This window comes from Branchiostoma lanceolatum, chromosome 10 (genome assembly GCF_035083965.1).
Source record: "Branchiostoma lanceolatum isolate klBraLanc5 chromosome 10, klBraLanc5.hap2, whole genome shotgun sequence".
Taxonomy (NCBI): Eukaryota; Metazoa; Chordata; class Leptocardii; order Amphioxiformes; family Branchiostomatidae; genus Branchiostoma; species Branchiostoma lanceolatum.
Window position 1 is genome coordinate 50748 of NC_089731.1, and position 22724 is coordinate 73471.

Below are 22724 nucleotides of genomic sequence, written 5' to 3' on the forward strand. Positions count from 1 at the left end.
TGGTGGCCTCACCGCACGCACACGGCACACCAGACAGTTGTTTCTCCTATAATAATGACCCCTGTTTTAGCTTTACAGCGTCTTGCCAGACCAGTTTCTATTCCAATTTCCACCTGCAACACCACATTTTAGACGCTCAGTCAGTTTCTACACCTCATCTCCAGCCCATGACCCGCTGACTATCCGCCAGCATCATCAGAGAGGTCATCAGAACCGAACCACTGCTTCAATATGAGCACAATTTCCTATCTGCACAGGAATCAGGGCTTGTGTCACGACACACGAAACCAACTGTTTTTGGTTCTTCTTTTTCGGTTACAGGAAGGTCAGGGGTCATCGGCTGTCTGGCTGAAGGTTATGAAGTTTCGGCCTGGAATATTGCATCGTGGGGAGGGAGACACCTACCTGTCAATCAGACCATTCCATTCAAGCAAAGGGGGTATTTTCACATCTTTGAATTGTGCTTCTACAGTGTTGAGAGATCGTTTGCATGATTAACACTGTTTTCTAACAATAACACATACTGGACACTTTACTTTAAGAATTAAAAGAAAAAAAAAGAAAAACAGAAAAAATTTCCAAACTATTGAGGGGCCTTTTTGTAAGCCTAAAACCAAAGTTACTGTTTTTTCCTGAAAAATGTGAGATCTTTTACCCATCTTTTACCCATCCACCTCACATGACTTACATTGATGGCTCACATTTCAAATGTAAAACCAAAGAAACTGCACAGAACTGACAAACCGTCCATCTTTACTGATGACTGGATCAGCAAGCATAAAACTTTCAGAGCATAATTTGAGCAGAGGCTGAGCAATCTTTCAGAGTGATCAACTTCTTACTGTGGTGTGCGTCAAAATGGAGCCAGGACTCCCACCCACACACCTTCTACATAATACCACCCATCCCCTCACACTGCACAACCCACCCACCCCCCTCACACTGCACAACCCACCCACACCCCTCACACTGCACAACCCACCCACACCCCCTCACACTGCACAACCCACCCACACCCCCTCACACTGCCCACCCCACCCACACCCCCTCACACTGCCCACCCTCACACTGCCAAATTGCTCTAAAAGAAAGAATCATTCTATGATCAATAGTTGGCAGCGAGGCTGGAGACAGTTTCCTGCCCTCTGCTGTGCGGCCTGTCGAAGGCTGCAGCTGGAAGCCAACTGTCGGTAGCCTGAGTAGCCGTTACAGATACGTGCGGGCCCAGTCTTTTTGGCCGGCAGCGGAGCTTGGGTAGCGCAGCGGAGCTAGGCTAGCGGACGGAATCTAAAAAGGCTGGCACTCAGGCTAAACTGTTGGGCCACACCAATGCACTTCTTAGGTTCTCAAACTCTTAAAATATAAAGCTGAACTGGAAAATCTACATGAAAACGGAGTCAGAGGGGAAAGTCTGTACCACAGGTTTGGGGAGTGGATACCGGCAGAATCAAGTTTTTCTCCCAGGAATTTGGGACTGCATCTGTAAGCAGCGCCACCTACATTGCATAGCTGCAGTGCAAGTGAGCCAGTCATAACTGCCCTGAGGAAGGCGACAGACGGTGACCGAAACGTCGGTTGAATAAAACACTCGGTTGAGGACAAAGAGTTCTTCTATTCAGTGACTCACCGACCTGATTAAGCTATTCATGTATTAATTTATGCACATTTTTACTAATTAAGTCTTGAAAAATGTTTCAGAAAACCGAGAGACTAACTTGCCATGGCCTAAATCAGCTGTGACGGCCCATTTGAGCGCCAAGCTTCGGCCGGCTCCGATATTGGGACCTGCGACCTTCCATTAATCATGGAGATCCCGGGTCTGACGGCAGAGCTGACAGACTAGAGCACAGCGTAGGGCTGGGTACCAGGACTAGTGTACCAGGGCTGGGTACCAGGACGAGTGTACCAGGACGAGTGTACCAGGGCTGTGTACCAGGGCTGGGTACCAGGACGAGTGTACCAGGACGAGTGTACCAGGGCTGTGTACCAGGGCTGGGTACCAGGACGAGTGTACCAGGGCTGGGTACCAGGACTAGTGTACCAGGGCTGGGTACCAGGACTAGTGTACCAGGGCTGTGTACCAGGACTAGTGTACCAGGGCTGGGTACCAGGACGAGTGTACCAGGACGAGTGTACCAGGACGAGTGTACCAGGGCTGTGTACCAGGGCTGGGTACCAGGACGAGTGTACCAGGGCTGGGTACCAGGACTAGTGTACCAGGGCTGGGTACCAGGACTAGTGTACCAGGGCTGTGTACCAGGACTAGTGTACCAGGGCTGGGTACCAGGACGAGTGTACCAGGACGAGTGTACCAGGACGAGTGTACCAGGGCTGTGTACCAGGGCTGGGTACCAGGACGAGTGTACCAGGGCTGGGTACCAGGACTAGTGTACCAGGGCTGGGTACCAGGACTAGTGTACCAGGGCTGTGTACCAGGACTAGTGTACCAGGGCTGGGTACCAGGACGAGTGTACCAGGACGAGTGTACCAGGACGAGTGTACCAGGGCTGTGTACCAGGGCTGGGTACCAGGACGAGTGTACCAGGGCTGGGTACCAGGACTAGTGTACCAGGGCTGGGTACCAGGACTAGTGTACCAGGGCTGTGTACCAGGACTAGTGTACCAGGGCTGGGTACCAGGACGAGTGTACCAGGACGAGTGTACCAGGACGAGTGTACCAGGGCTGTGTACCAGGGCTGGGTACCAGGACGAGTGTACCAGGGCTGTGTACCAGGGCTGGGTACCAGGACGAGTGTACCAGGGCTGGGTACCAGGACTAGTGTACCAGGGCTGGGTACCAGGACTAGTGTACCAGGGCTGTGTACCAGGACTAGTGTACCAGGGCTGGGTACCAGGACGAGTGTACCAGGACGAGTGTACCAGGACGAGTGTACCAGGGCTGTGTACCAGGGCTGGGTACCAGGACGAGTGTACCAGGGCTGGGTACCAGGACTAGTGTACCAGGGCTGGGTACCAGGACTAGTGTACCAGGGCTGTGTACCAGGACTAGTGTACCAGGGCTGGGTACCAGGACGAGTGTACCAGGACGAGTGTACCAGGACGAGTGTACCAGGGCTGTGTACCAGGGCTGGGTACCAGGACGAGTGTACCAGGGCTGGGTACCAGGACTAGTGTACCAGGGCTGGGTACCAGGACTAGTGTACCAGGGCTGTGTACCAGGACTAGACTGTACTAGGGCTGGGTACCAGAACCTGTAACTAAACCTTGTACTTGTACCAGTACCAGTACCTGAACCAGTACCTGTACCTGTGCCTGTACATGTACCTAAACCTCTGTACCTGTACCTGAACCAGTGTACCTGAACCTGTAACTAAACCTTGTACCAGTACCAGAACCTGTACCTGTACCTGTACCTGTGCCTGTACCTGTGCCTAAACCTCTGTACCTGCACCTGCACCTGTACCTGTGCCTGTACCTGTACCTAAACCCCTGTACCTGTACCTGAACCAGTGTACCTGAACCAGTACCTGAACCTTGTACTTGTACCAGTCCCTGTACCGGTACCTAAACCATAGTAGAGATCCCGTTGTACCTGTAAAGCTGTTTAGGTACGCAGCTCTCGCGACTCCGGCACGGCGGATTGGGCAAGTCTGCATCACTGAGACCGTCGCAGTTATCTGATCCCAAACAGCAGGCAATATTGCAGACTGCAGCAAAGGCGATATGGGGCGCGATGGCGGTTATCTAGAGGAGGCGATATCGGGCGCGATGGCTGTTATCTAGAGGAGGCGATATCGGGCGCGATGGCTGTTATCTAGAGGAGGCGATATCGGGCGTGATGGCGGTTATCTAGAGGAGGCGATATGGGGCGCGATGGCGGTTATCTAGAGGAGGCGATATCGGGCGTGATGGCGGTTATCTAGAGGAGGCGATATCGGGCGCGATGGCGGTTATCTAGAGGAGGCGATATCGGGCGTGATGGCGGTTATCTAGAGGAGGCGATATCGGGCGTGATGGCTGTTATCTAGAGGAGGCGATATGGGGCGCGATGGCGGTTATCTAGAGGAGGCGATATCGGGCGCGATGGCTGTTATCTAGAGGAGGCGATATGGGGCGCGATGGCGGTTATCTAGAGGAGGCGATATCGGGCGCGATGGCTGTTATCTAGAGGAGGCGATATGGGGCGCGATGGCGGTTATCTAGAGGAGGCGATATCGGGCGCGATGGCGGTTATCTAGAGGAGGCGATATGGGGCGCGATGGCGGTTATCTAGAGGAGGCGATATCGGGCGCGATGGCGGTTATCTAGTAAAAGGAGCCCATTTCACAGATGAAGTCGGCGGGATATGAGATTGTTGTCAGAACGCATCACCGTCAGGTGGGAGAGAATGCAGAGCAGACAGTTTCACACCAATAGGCTGGGGGGGGGGGCTAAACAAACTTATCAAACAAGTGTGGAAATTTAACTTTGGTTGTTCATACTTCTGTGGTTACATATTAGCCATGTTATTGTTTCATTGAAAAGCTTATTTACCAGTCTTTAATTATAAAACGATGCCTTGTTTGTTTGATTGTACCTTTGTGAGAGGAACACTATGGGAGTGGGCTGCAAAAACGAATGTTAAACCTGTGCTGGAAAGTACCGGCTTCAGGAAAAATTGTAAGTCCGGATCATGTGGTATAAAAGGAGCTTCTGAATAAAAGTGCATAAGGCCACAGCAAGCTAATTTGTTGGTTCCCAGACTTAACAATCCCAGCTCATGTCACATGCATTACAGTCCAGGACGGGCCGTGGAGCCGTGGTTACGGGACGTGGAGCCGTGGTTACGGGACGTGGAGCCGTGGTTCACTGTTCACTGTACTTGTGGCTGCAGTCTGCAGCACCCATTAAAGCACACAAACGCAGCAACGCTCAAGAAAAGTCCCATTTCAGCCGTAATTGGACATTTTCCTGGAGGAAATTGAAAACGGGGAAACAAGAGATGTAAAACGTAATGGCTGCCATTCCAGGACCTCGCTATAAAGTATGTCGATATTTGCTTTCAGACGGCGCAATTATGGGACACTCGGAGGCAGACGGCTCGATGGAGTTTGGGTAATCGCTGGACCATTCAGGCACAGCTGAATATGTATCAAAAAGGGGTTGGAAAATTGTTGCAATCCCGTTAAAGAAAGAGTAATGCAACATTGATCTGTCGATGGAAAACTGACAGAAACAAGCATTGCTTTGTTTCTAATACTCATTCCAAACTAACCATTCTGATTAAGTCAGACTGAACATGGCGTAACAGGAAGTTATCCTTCAGCAGTAACCAAGCAACAAGAACTGATGTTGGGCGTTGGCCAGACCTTACTTCGATCAATCAAGGCGAACATGGGGAGGAATCATGACGGAGCAGAAAATGTCTGTCTTTAAAAACAAATGTAACACTTGGCAAGGACTGGCATGACCTCTGACCCCTCAATGACATGGAACGGATTTGATTATGATTTGACTTGTATTATGATTTGTATTATGATTTGTACTATGATTGTTATCATTTATTTACTATTGTTATCATTACCTTCATTGTTTTCATTATGATCTTTATTGTTATTATTTCTATATGTTGATATTTCTGTCTGTATTATCAGTTATTTTATGTATGGCAGGGCCCCTCTGAAAAGCAGTGGTAACCACTGAGCAGGGCCACCCTGGATAAATATGACAGAATAAAAAAAAAAAAAAAAAATCATGGACAAACTTGGGACTCATCCAACATGAAAGGACAGAAAGGACAGCGACACGTCAGGCTAGATATGAAACTCTACACTGATATTGCAGTAACACACCAGGTTTGTACAGTAAGAATAACTAGGTCTGAAACTTGACACTGATATTGCAGTAACACACCAGGTTTGTACAGTAAGCATAACTAGGTCTGAAACTTGACACTGATATTGCAGTAACACACCAGGTTTGTACAGTAAGCATAACTAGGTCTGAAACTTGACAGTTATTGCAGTAACACACCAGGTTTGTACAGTAAGAATAACTAGGTCTGAAACTTGACACTGATATTGCAGTAACACACCAGGTTTGTACAGTAAGCATAACTAGGTCTGAAACTTGACACTGATATTGCAGTAACACACCAGGTTTGTACAGTAAGAATAACTAGGTCTGAAACTCTACACTGATATTGTAGTAACACACCAGGTTTGTACAGTAAGAATAACTAGGTCTGAAACTCTACACTGATATTGCAGTAACACACCAGGTTTGTACAGTAAGAATAACTAGGTCTGAAACTCTACACTGATATTGCAGTAACACACCAGGTTTGTACAGTAAGAATAACTAGGTCTGAAACTCTACACTGATATTGCAGTAACACACCAGGTTTGTACAGTAAGAATAACTAGGTCTGAAACTCTACACTGATATTGCAGTAACACACCAGGTTTGTACAGTAAGAATAACTAGGTCTGAAACTTGACACAGTTATTGCAGTAACAACAGTTTTGCACCTTTCCCAAGGGCACAACATTAGGGCCTGCTTGGGATTCGAACAACTATCTACTCAGCAGACTAACAATGCACATGTACGGTAGGTACATCACATATTTCATGTCTGTTTTAAGGTCATAATTTCCCCTGTACCCAGTTAAAGGTGATAACATGAATCGCTACCAGTGGTGATAGATCCCAAATGAGAAGCCCCAGGGAACGCGGGCGAGAGACCCGGGGGAACTTGGGTGAGAGACCCCAAGGGGGAGGCAGCAGCTTCCAGCACTGCTGAACAAGACAGAAGCTCGTCATGGATCATTAGCTGTGCAACGAGGGCTGCGATTGGACAGGCTTGACACCACCGTTTCCCCTCTGACCCTCCGCAATCACTCCTCATGCTGATGGCACGCTCCGCTTAACATTCTTACTCCTCATGCTGAAGGCACGCTCCGCTTAACATTCTTCGGCCACACCAACTTTTCCTGTTGCTTCTCAGAATAACCTTCCCTGTTTTTCCCATTTTAAAAAAAAGAGTCACTATTCCCATTCACAAAGTTTTACTCAGGATTTTACTATTGGTTCATTTTATACAATTTTTATAGGGTACAGACAGGCCAGATAGCATTAGGAAATGGGAGGGTGATAAGTTCTTAAGTAGAAATTCTAGATTATGGTATCATGATACACCTTGATCTCACAAATGATCCTGCTTACAAACTGAACAGAGAAACAGCAAAAAGGCTGACCAGAAGAAGTAAAATACTATTAATGCTGTTTTCTTAGAACAGATATTTTATCAAACAAATATTCCCAACATTGAACAATCAAAATGCTACCCTCATCAATATAAGTCATAAGTTATCACCCTTTCATTGCAGGAGTTCTACAGTTATTTATTGCCCTGCTTTCCATTTAACTAATAGATAAATCCCAAAGATAAACACTTAAGTCCTTTTTAAATCCACAGTAATAAGTAAACCACAGATAACTCTATTAACACCAGGGGTGGGGATTTCCATTCAAGGTTTACCTGATAAAAATTAGAATTAGATTAACATACAGTCTGACTGCAAATATCACATATTTCCTAATATAATTCATACATCTCAAACACTTGAAATGTATATGGCTCAGCTTCACTTTCAGACTACCATAAACCTAGAAATGATGATTTTGTTGTCTTTCCGTGTAACAATAGTCAATACTTCAGCACCAAGGATAGGCCCTATTCTATTGAACAGCACCACCAACAACAACATTATCGGCACACATGAAGAAGATTGATCAGTCTAATATGCCAATAACAGCCGGGCACAAAAACAACTCCCCCATGCACAGGGCTTATTACAACATGCCGCCGGCGGGCCTTCATTATCAACCTCCGAGCTTTGTCCTTGGCAGTTACCGAGGTTTACATCAACTGGGGAAATTCATTATCCCCTGTGCCAGGTGTTTCCCAGCTTGGATGGATTAATTGCCTGAAGCGTGTGATGTGTTCAGTATGAGTGTCACATAATCATGACTTTTAGCAAGGGGTGAGGGGTTTTTATTTTGTCATGTTTACTATTATCTGTAAAACTGCCGGCTGTAGCATTTTAGCCTGAAACAACACAAGGTTTGGCTAAGGAAGTGGCTGGGAACATAATTATGATACATAACAGCCTTCTTGTAGGAACAGTGCAGAATTTGGAGGGCAGGCAAGTTGCAGGTTTGTACATCCTCTTACAAACAATTTTGGTTTTGTTTTGTTTCAAAAATTTAAGGTCAGAGGGTATTTCAAGCCCTGCGAAGTCCACAATTTCATAATAAAATACTAGACAACAAGAAGAAACGCCATTTCATAATAAAATACTAGACGACAAGGAGAAACACCATTTCATAATAAAATACTAGACAACAGGAAGAAACACCGTTACACATGAATGGTCTCCACAGGCTGGGCAGGTACTGTAGCTTCCAGCAGAGATTAAAAACAATTTTCCAACAAATGGATTATGGATTACAGAAATCAATGTTCGCTGAGTGGTCGGCCGGCGGTGTCGCTGCGGCTAAACTGTGGGTGATTAATCCTCGTTAGGACAGCAGATAGACCTGGACCTGCCGAGTAACGGTCATAGAGCCCAGACCTGCGGATTAACGGTCATGGAGCCCAGACCTGCGGAGTAATGTTCATAGAGCCCAGACCTGGTCTGCTAACGTTCCTAGAGCCCAGACCTGCAGAGTAACGTTCATAGAGCCCAGACCTGGTCTGCTAATGTTCCTACAGCCATCAGGACTTCATCCAAACCTGCCATCTCCTTATGTGGACCTGCGGAGTAACGTTCATGGAGCCCAGACCTGGTCTACTCAACATCATACAACAACGAGTGGCTGTTAAAGTCCGTAGAGCAACACAGCAGAAACACTGAACCTCAGGAAGTGGCTTCAGTCGCATTTCCATTTCAGAGGGAGCTCTGAGTGACAGCAGAGTGAACATGTCGCTGACTTATTCACATCCTTCTGGGATTGATGATAATTACAGAGGCATTTCAGATAAACGTCATCCAAACCTGCCATCTACATATGTGAAGTAATGAAACATCCCAAACAATTACAGTCTGGGTAAGCGATAGCCCTTATTAAACACTGTGATATTACAACACTAGTAATCACACATCCCACACAATTACAGGTAAGCGATAGTCCTTATTAAACACTGTGGGATTATAATAATCACACTAACTCCGCATCCAATAATTACAGCAAAGGAGTGAGATGATCGAATTACAAATGTAAGACTTCAGCTTGCATGCAGGCAATAACCCTTATTTTCTATTCTAATAACAGGCTATGGTACCACATGTCTGAATGCCTTTGATCATACAGGTAGACTCTAAGGGCACCAAGCAAGTCCTCATCATTTGCAATTACTGGTAACTTTGCAGAGTGCAATCATGACACAAAAGTTGAAGCCTCCAGCCTTTGAAGACTTCCTTTAGCTTTGAACAATATTGACCTTCCCCTTTTGTGGAGTATTAAACACCTCGGGGTGAGGGCGTATATCAAAAATGCCAAAGCACATCAGGCACAATGTCAAGTTCAACATTCAGGAGTTTCCCTTTAACAAGTTTTTTTTTTCAATTTTTTTTTTGGGGGGGGGGGGGGGGGGCGCCACGTATCTGCTTGGGATCCCGTATCCGCCGTGCCTCTGTGTCCGCTATAGACCCTGTGTCCGCTGCTGGGGAAGGACTGCGTTTTGTCGCTTCCAGCAAAGGCAATTAATGTATCCGCGAGAAGTAATTAACACTACCGGGTAGGGGTGGATATCGGTTCGACTGGACCGGTTTGGACCGGAAAAACATGCAAGAACCGGGTCAAAAAAACCGAAAGTCGTGAACCGGTTTTTTGAACCCGGAAGTTGGAACAAAGTAGAAATATTAGAATATTTAGACATCTCCTTAGTACTCTGGCCACAGAAGGGGAAAAATAACCTTGAATCAAACTAGATTAGCCAAAAATAAGTCCATATTCATCTCTTTCTATAGCTGTTTGTTCAGTTTTAGGTCGATACTGAAATGTGCTACGAAAAAAAAAACATAAAAGTTACCACACAGCCACGAGGTTGGTGCCGAATCGGCATCATGTATCCCCATAAACTCCCTGGAAACTCACTAAAACACACTGTCACTCTCATAAAATTCGATAAATCTTCACTTGAAACAAAGAAATCAACACCTGTTCCTTTTGAACCACCCAAAACCCTCCATAGATCGTGGAATTTGAACCGGAAAAGACGAAAACAAACCCTGGGCAAAACAAAAGATGGCTGCCATAGAGGAGAATGCAAGCTCATTTGCATGTTCCATATATGGAATATGGTGGTGACACTACCGCCCTCTAGCGACCCTTAGTCACACTGCGGGTTCATGATAGGTTGATAATGATTCTAACACTGTTTCAGTCATAGCAAGGAGTTTTTTTGGTCATAGTTTATCTGTAGGGGCAAACTTAAGTAATTTCCTTTATTGTTGTTGTTACATTAGAAACTCTACTATCAACTGAATTATTTCTTCAATCTTTTTAAAAAGTTGTTTGATATACTATACTGCTTTTGTGTTTTGTACTACTGAGCTTTTTTGCTTACTACTGACTATAATTTTGCATGAATATTTTTGAAATTATATTCCAGGATGTTAGTTTTGATTAATAGGACTATTACTTGGCAACCTGGCTCAAAAAAGTATTTTGCACCCTGAACGTTCAAATACATAACCAGTTATTGGTTTGATATTACCTAAGTACACCAAGATATCAACTAGGCAGGATCAGGTTTAGGTTCAGGTCCGGACCTGAACCTAAACCTCTGGACCTGAACCTGGACTCGAACCTGATCGAGCCGAACCGGTATCCACCCCTACTACCGGGAGAAGTAATTCACACTACCACGAGAAGCAATTCAAATGTTACGTTGCACAAAGCCCACGTGAAGTGACGCATGCTTCCTTGCAAATGATTATCATGTTGTCTTCAAAGTCGAGTTACAAATTGTCTGAAATGTGGCCTGATGTTTCTTTCTATTGCTGATATCTTCTGTGGATTCAGCCGTCGTAGCTAAGAGATCTTATAATTAGAGTGTTTCTTATACGACAGAGAAGACAACAAAGGGTCAGGGGTTAGATTATGATCGGCCATTGTCTAGCGCAGCGTGCGCGGAGAAAGTATTGCAGCTTTCTCACGCTTTGTGAGACATGTTTGAGCCACGTTTCCTTGCACGAAAAGCACAAAATCATTATAGCAACTTCGATGGATGTACGAAGGAAAAAATGCGAAAGGTTCGTTCATTTAGGTGTCCGTCCGTCGTGTTTTGAAAAGACATCCCGGCAACCGTTAGAACGTTGTCGCTGCTCAAAGGGGCATGAAGATTTCCCCGCGCTGGCCGTGTTTATTACGGGAAGTTCGCACATCCATGGCAATGGTGATAAGTGATTTTTGATGGGCCTTTGCTGGAAGCGACAAAACGCAGTCCTTCCCCAGCAGCGGACACAGGGTCTATAGCGGACACAGAGGCACGGCGGATACGGGATCCCAAGCAGATACGTGGCGCCCCCCCCCCCCCCCCCCCCAAAAAAATTGGAAAAAAAAACACGCTGCGGGGAAAAGGACTGCAACGGAGGCTAGTATTATCCCCACAATAACCCCCCCTGCTCTTGCCGCCTGTATTATCTCCACAATAACCCCCCCTGCTCTTGCCGCCGCCTGTATTACCTCCACAACAACCCCCCTGCTCTTGCCGCCGCCTGTATTATCTCCACAACAACCCCCCCTGCTCTTGCCGCCTGTATTACCTCCACAATAACTCCCCCCTGCTCTTGCCGCCGCCTGTATTACCTCCACAATAACCCCCCCTGCTCTTGCCGCCTGTATTACCTCCACAATAACTCCCCCCTGCTCTTGCCGCCGCCTGTATTACCTCCACAATAACCCCCCCTGCTCTTGCCGCCGCCTGTATTATCTCCACAACAACCCCCCCTGCTCTTGCCGCCTGTATTATCTCCACAACAACCCCCCCTGCTCTTGCCGCAGCCTGTATTATCTCCACAATAACCCCCCCTGCTCTTGCCGCCGCCTGCATTATCTCCACAACAACCCCCCCTGCTCTTGCCGCCGCCTGTATTATCTCCACAACAACCCCCCCTGCTCTTACCGCCGCCTGCATTATCTCCACAATAACCCCCCCTGCTCTTGCCGCCGCCTGTATTATCTCCACAATAACCCCCCCTGCTCTTGCCGCCTGTATTACCTCCACAATACCCCCCCTGCTCTTGACCGCCTGTATTACCCCCACAATACCCCCCCTGCTCTTGCTGCCTGTATTACCTCCACAATACCCCCCTGCTCTTGACCGCCTGTATTACCTCCACAATAACCCCCCCCCCTGCTCTTGCCGCCGCCTGTATTATCTCCACAACAACCCCCCCTGCTCTTGCTGCCTGTATTACCTCCACAATAACCCCCCCTGCTCTTGCCGCTGCCTGTATTATCTCCACAATAACCCCCCCTGCTCTTGCCGCCGCATGTATTATCTCCACAATAACCCCCCCTGCTCTTGCCGCCGCCTGTATTATCTCCACAATAACCCCCCCTGCTCTTGCCGCCTGTATTACCTCCACAACAACCCCCCCTGCTCTTGCCGCCTGTATTACCTCAACAATAACCCACCTGCTCTTGCCGCCGCCTGTATTACCTCCACAATAACTCCCCCTGCTCTTGACCGCCTGTATTACCCCCACAATACCCCCCCTGCTCTTGCCGCCTGTATTACCTCAACAATAAACCACCTGCTCTTGCCGCCGCCTGTATTTATCTCCACAATAACCCCCCCTGCTCTTGCCGCCGCCTGTATTATCTCCACAACAACCCCCCCTGCTCTTGCCGCCTGTATTACCTCCACAATACCCCCCTGCTCTTGCCGCCTGTATTACCTCCACAACAACCCCCCCTGCTCTTGCCGCCTGTATTACCTCCACAATAACCCCCCCTGCTCTTGCCGCCTGTATTATCTCCACAACAACCCCCCTGCTCTTGCCGCCGCCTGTATTACCTCCACAATAACCCCCCCTGCTCTTGCCCCTGCCTGTATTATCTCCACAATAACCCCCCCTGCTCTTGCCGCCTGTATTATCCCCACAATAACCCCCCCTGCTCTTGCCGCCTGTATTATCTCCACAACAACCCCCCCTGCTCTTGCCGCCGCCTGCATTATCTCCACAACAACCCCCCCTGCTCTTGCCGCCGCCTGTATTACCTCCACAATAACCCCCCCTGCTCTTGCCGCCGCCTGTATTACCCCCACAATAACCCCCCTGCTCTTGCCGCCTGTATAACCTCCACAACAACCCCCCCTGCTCTTGCTGCCGCCTGTATTATCTCCACAACAACCCCCCCTGCTCTTGCCGCAGCCTGTATTACCTCCACAATAACTCCCCCTGCTCTTGCCGCCTGTATTACCTCCACAATACCCCCCCTGCTCTTGCCGCCTGTATTACCTCCACAATACCCCCCCCTGCTCTTGCCGCCTGTATTACCTCCACAATACCCCCCCCCCCCCTGCTCTTGCCGCCTGTATTACCTCCACAATAACTCCCCCCTGCTCTTGCCGCCGCCTGTATTATCTCCACTTTAGTGTGAGTTACTGAGTCTCTGTTTGGAGCCGATCCATCAAATCGCTAATAAGAGAGTCATGATGAGGGGCGGTGAAACATAACATTAGTAAGAAACTCAAGGAGGCAGAACCAAGTTTACTGCAGTTCAAGGTAGCCTAACATTTGCCCTAGTCTTCACAGTTTCCTTTCCAGATCCAAGATATTCTTTTACATATTCAAGACAATGAACATTTTCTATTGGTCTTTAAAAAAACAATTATTTCAACAATCAGTAGTGTAATTTAAGACATTTCCTTGTACTGTAATCTTAAGACATTGATCTAAAATTATGCTACGTACCAAATGAATCAATCTTTCAAGCAACAGATTTTCACAAATGCTGTCAGATTTGAAGTCTGGACCCGTCCAGAGCCCAGTAACGACCGCCGATACTTGTGCCGCTCGGGGAAATGTAAACCAACTCTGCCATTGATTGTCCCGAGACCGCGGTGCGCCCGGCTAAACCCCAATAAGGCAGACAGATTGGACAATCTGCCACCGTCGGAAAGCTCACGTCCAGCTAAACTAACTTTACGTAGTCTCTGCCAAGACCAGACACTGCTGCGACACTAAGTATGAAAGTCACCAACTCAACGTCAAACTCCGTTCAGTACAACCTGGTAAAAACATCTCAAAAATGTAACAAATGATCATGATGTTTTTACAATCACATCGTAAAAACATTACTTTTCTTCCCCTTTAGGCATAAATTTCCAATAAACTTCCATCCTTCAAATAAGCTACAGAAACGCTGATAAAAGATATCTGCTATACAGGCTTGGACAGGAAAGTTAATAACATTGGTGGATAAAAGATATCTGCTGTACAGGCTTGGACAGGAAAGTTAATAACATTGGTGGATAAAAGCGGTAACGATATTCCTAGTCAGAACCCAGAGTGCGTGGCCTGGTACCTGTGGATATGATGTGATAATAATCAGGGCTATTCCTGGTGGGTTTGACTAATATTCTCCCAGCTCCCCTTCCCGGCGCCAAGCCTAGCTCAGCCCGGCAGAGCAAGGAGGCTCGTCAGACCTGCTTCCCTAATTAACGAACTGATGAACACAGAATCCTTTAATTAACTTGTAACCACAGCCATCCATAACTGCCTGTCGGTAACACATGGGGCACTTCTGTAAGGTTCAGTCATATCATGATTAGAAAAAAATACAACATGTAGCTTCTGAACTCCCACCTTCAGCAAACTAGAACAGGTGCAACATTATGAACTTCCATCTAACCTTCAATAAGACCAAACAAGTGTAACAACAACTTGCTGAACTGGAAAAACTACAAGGAAACAGCTGGAGCGAGTCATCATAGAGGTTTATACCGTGGTGTACTCAGTTTTCCTTTTGGCAAGGTTTAAACCTCCCTGCTTTTAGGGAGTGAATAAAGTCAAGTCAAAGTCAGATGCAAGTTTTATTTCCAGTCTGTTTTCATGTTGTCTTCTTACTAAGTTTTCATTTCAAAACGCCTGAGAACCCTGACGATGACCTGGTGTTGCCTGAGTATGCAGTACACACCACACCAACGCCTGCACATGTTATACGTGTGAAACTTCAGCACTCTAACTCCCACACAGATCAATACACATTACAGCGGCAGCAGAGTGCTCAGGTTTCCAGAAATGCCATTTCCTTAAAAGCAGGAAGATCTGACAGCTTCCCGAGGAGAAACTGCTTCCTTATTCACCAGATTCACACCAGCACTTTCAAGACGTCTACCCTGAAATCTTAAAGGAAACACTTAATAACCCAGAACAGCAGGGATGCTTGTTACTGAGCTAAGACAAGCATGTTAAGTGTACGAGAAAATCTGAAGAACCGTGCAGTGTACCGCAAAGGTTTAGCTCTCAGGCCACAAGTTACAAACAATCCTTCCTAATTCTCTACCATCATGGTAAAATCATGGAACTGCCTCCATAAATATATAGAGACAACTGGAGACAGGCAGAAGTTCAGGTGTGAAACACACAACACAGGGCTGTCTGTACATCTGTATGTCAGCATCATGTAAGGTGCAACCAACACACAACACAGGGCTGTCTGTACATCTGCATGTCAGCATCATGTAAGGTACAACCAACACACAACACAGGGCTGTCTGTACATCTGTATGTCAGCATCATGTAAGGTGCAACCAACACACAACACAGGGCTGTCTGTACATCTGTATGTCAGCATCATGTAAGGTGCAACCAACAACACAGGGCTGTCTGTACATCTGTATGTCAGCATCATGTAAGGTACAACCAACACACAACACAGGGCTGTCTGTACATCTGTATGTCAGCATCATGTAAGGTGCAACCAACTACACAGGGCTGTCTGTACATCTGCATGTCAGCATCCTGTCAGGTACAACCAACAACACAGGGCTGTCTGTACATCTGCATGTCAGCATCATGTAAGGCACAACCAACAACACAGGGCTGTCTGTACATCAGTATGTCAGCATCATGTAAGGCACAACCAACTACACAGGGCTGTCTGTACATCTGCATGTCAGCATCATGTAAGGTACAACCAACAACACAGGGCTGTCTGTACATCTGTATGTCAGCATCATGTAAGGTACAACCAACAACACAGGGCTGTCTGTACATCAGTATGTCAGCATCATGTAAGGTGCAACCAACAACACAGGGCTGTCTGTACATCAGTATGTCAGCATCATGTAAGGTACAACCAACAACACAGGGCTGTCTGTACATCAGTATGTCAGCATCATGTAAGGTGCAACCAACAACACAGTTGCTGAACCAACGCCCCCCCCACCCACAGTACTGCATGTATGTATGTCAGCATCATGTAAGGTGCAACCAACAACACAGTTGCTGAACCAAGGCCCCCCACCCCCAGTACTGTTGTATGTCAGAGACAGACAGAAGTTCAGCAGTAGTTCATGCACTGCCCCCTCAATACTGTGTGTATGTCAGCATCCTGTCAAGTAAAACCAACTACACAGTTGCGGAGGACTCACACTGTTGTCACCTGTAGAATAAAATGTTGCCTAATGTACCTTTAACGTGTGGTGTTGTTCTCTGTCAGTTCTTGGTTCATCGGTCCATCCGAAGTGCTACCTCCACATGGTGGTCCTTCAAGTCTTCCCTGCACTTTCACTTCCACCTCCACATGGTGGTCCTTAAAGTCTTCCCTGCACTTTCACTCTCAGATGACCTCTACTTCAGATTACTGAAGAATAGAGAAAAAGGGAAACGACAAATTAAACAATTATCAACACTGGACATTCAGGTTCGATATCTTATCATATAATTTAGTAAGATTACTAACGGTAGAATTTCTCATGGAGAACATAGTATTACTCTTCCAGATGAACTTGTGTCCAAGTAATGAAAATTTGCACTTAAACTTATTGAGCATCAAATAAATCTACCTATTCCTGCAAGTCCTACTTGCCAGACTACTTGCACTGGAAGTTAGCAGGGAATCCTTGCACTGGAACTTCTCCAGGAGTTATCTGGACAGGAGAGTCCAGTTGGCCTCAGGAGACCCCAGTCTGCTCTGGGCTCTGGTTGACTTTGATAAATATAATCAAACTCCTCTGGCCATGTAACTATTCACCCTTTATTGTATATAGTCAGGCCGAGCTTTTATGTTATATTTTAGCTCTCAAAGTCTGGTAGAGACAAGCCAAGTTTCCTCAGGTTAAAACCACTAACGTCTGGAATTGAAGCATTACATAAATTGGCAACCATACACAAAACTGACAGACTGAGAGGAAAATCCCATCAAAGTTTCTACCCAACAAGCTGTTCAATCAAGCCACGGAGCTCGACCAAAAGCCCTGATTTACATCTTCTGTGCTATGCCTATATTATAAGGTTTGTATGCCTATATTATAAGGTTTGTATGCCTATATTATAAGGTTTGTATGCCTATATTATAAGGTTTGTATGCCTATATTATAAGGTTTGTATGCCTATATTATAAGGTTTGTATGCCTATATTATAAGGTTTGTATGCCTATATTATAAGGTTTGTATGCCTATATTATAAGGTTTGTATGCCTATATTATAAGGTTTGTATGCCTATATTATAAGGTTTGTATGCCTATATTATAAGGTTTGTATGCCTATATTATAAGGTTTGTATGCCTATATTATAAGGTTTGTATGCCTATATTATAAGGTTTGTATGCCTATATTATAAGGTTTGTATGCCTATATTATAAGGTTTGTATGCCTATATTATAAGGTTTGTATGCCTATATTATAAGGTTTGTATGCCTATATTATAAGGTTTGTATGCCTATATTATAAGCTTAGTATGCCTATATTATAAGGTTATACATTCTTAAGGAATCCAATTACAAACCGCTGACATCCGGAGGAACCCAATAAAGGAAAATGTCGCCTCGCCGCAAAACGCAATTTATATTCACCATCCATCAATGGTAAACATGGATGATATTTCTTTGATGGGAACGCGGATCGTTCGATAGAATTAATCAGCTTGCGGGGGCAGCGCTCAAAATTAGTCTTCTTTATCTCCAGTTGTGGAAGATCTTCAGGCCACAATAATACAATTTCTGGGTTCTCAGATTTGCCACTTCATTTATTCTTAATATGAGAGAAAAAAAAGGTAGAAACATCACAAGTTTTATTGTGTTAAAATCAACCCGAAAAGGCTGAAGTTGGGCTACGACGGTTTAAGAAAGTCCATTGTGTCCCTATAGTCATTATAGTTTCCCATGTACCAATGGCATAAAAAACAGCTGAAAATCCCTTTGTTGAAATTTTAACCAGCCTGATATGCCAACTTTATGGCATTTGGACCTATCACGGGTTACCTGTTTCTTTTTTTGCTTTTATTCACTCCACCTGACTGCTTCATTCATTTATGAAAGGCTAAACTTTACGTAACAAACACTGAAATAACTTGCTCATATTTTCATTACTTTTTCGCTTCATTTCTTTTTTTGTTTCAACTCTGAGAACCAAGAAATTAAATACTTGCTGCCTCCCGGACAACAACCCCCCCCCCATCACAGCTAAACCCCATAATTAGATCAGAGGCAGTTATAAAGCGATTTATGTGGGGAGTAATTTCTCCTCACAGGTTTAGCGTCGCGGCACAATGGCATTAAGGACCTGTTGACGGCAAAGTTATTACCCCGTATTTCATCCTAAACCACAACTCCGCACGCGTCCCGATTTAATTATAGATACACGGGAGGTGACAAAGTAATTAAGCCGTAAAACATGAGATAATTAGCCTGATAATTAACGAGGAGAGACAGGGAGACAAGACTTGATATGATTTATCATTATGCAGCGTTGTTTAGGACAGACAAAGGTAGGATCCACGGTGTCGGGGAATCCATCACAGAAGTGTTCGGGAATGTCAGCGTTTTAATTAAAGTGGGGATTTAACGAGACAATCTATCATCCCTGCTGAAATCCCTTCCGTTCCACAGAACGATTTTTATCTCCTAATTCAGCAGGACGGGATCACTTTAACCTCCTCCCTGCTGCAGTAGCCTTCAGGCACAAACCTGTATCGTTACTGGTAGTAACTAGTAGTACAATAGTATTAACTTCTCCCTGCTGCAGTAGCCTTCAGGCACAAACCTGTATCGTTACAGGGCTGGGCAGCGGGGAGAGGGTTAACTAGTAGTACATGTACATGTAACTAGTAGTACATGTATTAACTTCTCCCTGCTGCAGTAGCCTTCAGGCACAAACCTGTATCGTTACAGGGCTAGGCAGCGGGGAGAGGGTTAACTAGTAGTACATGTACATGTAACTAGTAGTACATGTATTAACTTCTCCCTGCTGCAGTAGCCTTCAGGCACAAACCTGTATCGTTACTGGTAGTAACTAGTAGTACATGTATTAACTTCTCCCTGCTGCAGTAGCCTTCAGGCACAAACTTGTATCATTACAGGGCTGGGCAGCAGGGAGAGGGTTAAATCTTTGCTTGATTTCGTAGTTCACTGGACACTAGTTCACAACCCTGAGATGTGGCTACGTTTACCCTCCTTACAAACCGGTGTGATGTTTCAGCGTCTATCGCTCCAATCTCGAGGATGAGTGGCTTAAAGCCCCTCGGTAAACCCGCCTTGAAAGGGCTCCGCCGGCCGGCCGGGCTGAAAGCTTCCCGACTAAATAGACTTTTGAACATACGCAAACAGATCAGTCATGGATGGATTGAGATCAGACAAATGTTGCAGTGAGGCCTGAACTCCGCATGCCTGAGGAAACGGTGGGTACTCTGATTTGGGAGGAGGAGTTTCTGCTTGTACATGGGACCCACATGCACAAGTCAGGGGGGAGGAGCTTCTCCTTCTACATGGGACCCACATGTACAAGTCAGGGGGGAGGAGCTTCCGCTTGTACATGGGACCCACATGTACAAGTCAGGGGGGAGGAGCTTCTACTTCTACATGGGACCCACATGCACAAGTCAGGGGGGAGGAGCTTCTCCTTCTACATGGGACCCACATGTACAAGTCAGGGGGGAGGAGCTTCTCCTTCTACATGGGACCCACATGCACAAGTCAGGGGGGAGGAGCTTCTACTTCTGCATGGGACCCACATGTACAAGTCAGGGGGGAGGAGCTTCTACTTCTACATGGGACCCACATGCACAAGTCAGGGGGGAGGAGCTTCTCCTTCTACATGGGACCCACATGTACAAGTCAGGGGGGAGGAGCTTCTACTTCTACATGGGACCCACATGTACAAGTCAGGGGGGAGGAGCTTCCGCTTGTACATGGGACCCACATGTACAAGTCAGGGGGGAGGAGCCTCTATTTCTACATGGGACCCACATGTACAAGTCAGGGGGGAGGAGCTTCTACTTCTACATGGGACCCACATGTACAAGTCAGGGGGGAGGAGCTTCTGCTTCTACATGGGACCCACATGTACAAGTCAGGGGGGAGGAGCTTCTGCTTCTACATGGGACCCACATGTACAAGTCAGGGGGGAGGAGCTTCTACTTCTACATGGGACCCACATGTACAAGTCAGGGGGGAGGAGCTTCTGCTTCTACATGGGACCCACATGTACAAGTCAGGGGGGAGGAGCTTCTACTTCTACATGGGACCCACATGTACAAGTCAGGGGGGAGGAGCTTCCGCTTGTACATGGGACCCACATGTACAAGTCAGGGGGGAGGAGCCTCTATTTCTACATGGGACCCACATGTACAAGTCAGGGGGGAGGAGCTTCTACTTCTACATGGGACCCACATGTACAAGTCAGGGGGGAGGAGCTTCTGCTTCTACATGGGACCCACATGTACAAGTCAGGGGGGAGGAGCTTCTACTTCTGCATGGGACCCACATGTACAAGTCAGGGGGGAGGAGCTTCTACTTCTACATGGGACCCACATGTACAAGTCAGGGGGGAGGAGCTTCTCCTTCTACATGGGACCCACATGTACAAGTCAGGGGGGAGGAGCTTCCGCTTGTACATGGGACCCACATGTACAAGTCAGGGGGGGGGAGCCTCTATTTCTACATGGGACCCACATGTACAAGTCAGGGGGGAGGAGCTTCTCCTTCTACATGGGACCCACATGTACAAGTCAGGGGGGAGGAGCTTCCGCTTGTACATGGGACCCACATGTACAAGTCAGGGGGGGGGAGCCTCTATTTCTACATGGGACCCACATGTACAAGTCAGGGGGGAGGAGCTTCTACTTCTACATGGGACCCACATGTACAAGTCAGGGGGGAGGAGCTTCTGCTTCTACATGGGACCCACATGTACAAGTCAGGGGGGAGGAGCTTCTGCTTCTACATGGGACCCACATGTACAAGTCAGGGGGGAGGAGCTTCTACTTCTACATGGGACCCATACACATGCACAAGTCAGGGAGGCATCCTAAAGATCTACTACATGCAGTTGTATAGTGAGTATTTATATTCAGATACTGCAAATGTGCAATATTTGCATTTGTTTCACCAGATTGAAGAACCACACTCAGGTCCCTTGTCATATTTTTCAGGTGTCCCTTGAATACATACATGACATACAGATACAATATATGACTACATAATAAGACTGGATGTTTAATATGTTCGCTAGCAGTAAGTAGTGCAAACGTTGTTATTTACTTTCGCTGTGAAATTCTTGTTTTGTTCGTTGACAAATACATCTTCTTGCAGCTCCCCCATGCAGAAAGAGCAGAACTGCAGCAACTGTTTGTTACAGACACTAATTATATTTCTACTCCAAAATATCAGAAGATATCACAGAATATTGCAGTGTATCCACAACTTGGACAGGTCGGAAATCCCCGTGTTAAACTCTGAAGTGGGAAGTTGTAATTTCTCCATCATGATTTGCAGCCGTCCACAGAGACGCCGTTTTCATCTGTAAACTGATTTGCTGCAGGAGAGCCGACACAAAGTGCCGCCACCCCCGCGATTAAGGTCGATAAACGCTCCACAATGGAGCGAGGAACTCAGCGGCAGGATTTCCCTGTGGAGGGCGATCGGGTCTGGGGGCAGGAAACATCCACATTTCCAGTTAGACTCTGATCTAAGTAAGAAGTTATTACGCAAATGTGCTAAATAGTGTTAGTAAATTTCACTACCATTAATATATCAGCATTTTTTTATTTCCATATTTTGGGCCCTAATAAGTAATATTGCTTTGGTTGCCTTTAAGGGAATGGATTTAGTCAGGTTCACGTTTTTCCTCCAGTCAATTACGTTTGCAGTTATCTTGCTAAGTTTTTGCTGCCTCAAACTCTTATGCCACAATGCCATGAAATATACCCTGTACAGCCCCCCACCACCCTCCAACAGAAGGGAAATTTACAAATGTTAGAATGAGAGCAATATTCCCTACATGCCCTCCCCAGATATATGGTCATACCGAATGTATGGCCCAATGATGTTCTATTATGATACTATCATGAGCTGTAAGGGGTCTCCAGCCCAATGATGTTCTATTATGATACTATCATGAGCTGTAAGGGGTTCCCAGATCCAGCAACACAACTTTAATAGAGCCCTCCATCGTCATAAAGCCATCCCAGCGCACGGCTCCATCGCTGCGCGGCGATCTCTTCATCCAAATATAGACTTTTAAATTGGTTCCCGGCGCTCGAA

At 46.4% G+C, this 22724-nt stretch overlaps 1 protein-coding gene across 2 annotated transcripts in view; it reads right to left on the reverse strand.

The window, feature by feature from the left end:
* LOC136442793 (D-glucuronyl C5-epimerase B-like) overlaps positions 1-16824 on the reverse strand; it is a 54766-nt gene extending 37942 nt beyond the window's left edge. Inside the window, exons 1-2 of one of the 2 annotated variants that reach the window (XM_066439713.1) lie at positions 16762-16824; positions 16655-16715 (exon numbers count right to left, since the gene is read on the reverse strand). The gene's annotated coding sequence lies outside the window, so the exon portion shown is untranslated. The other variant, XM_066439712.1, reaches the window with a different exon arrangement.
* Between the last annotated feature and the right edge of the window lie 5900 nt (positions 16825-22724).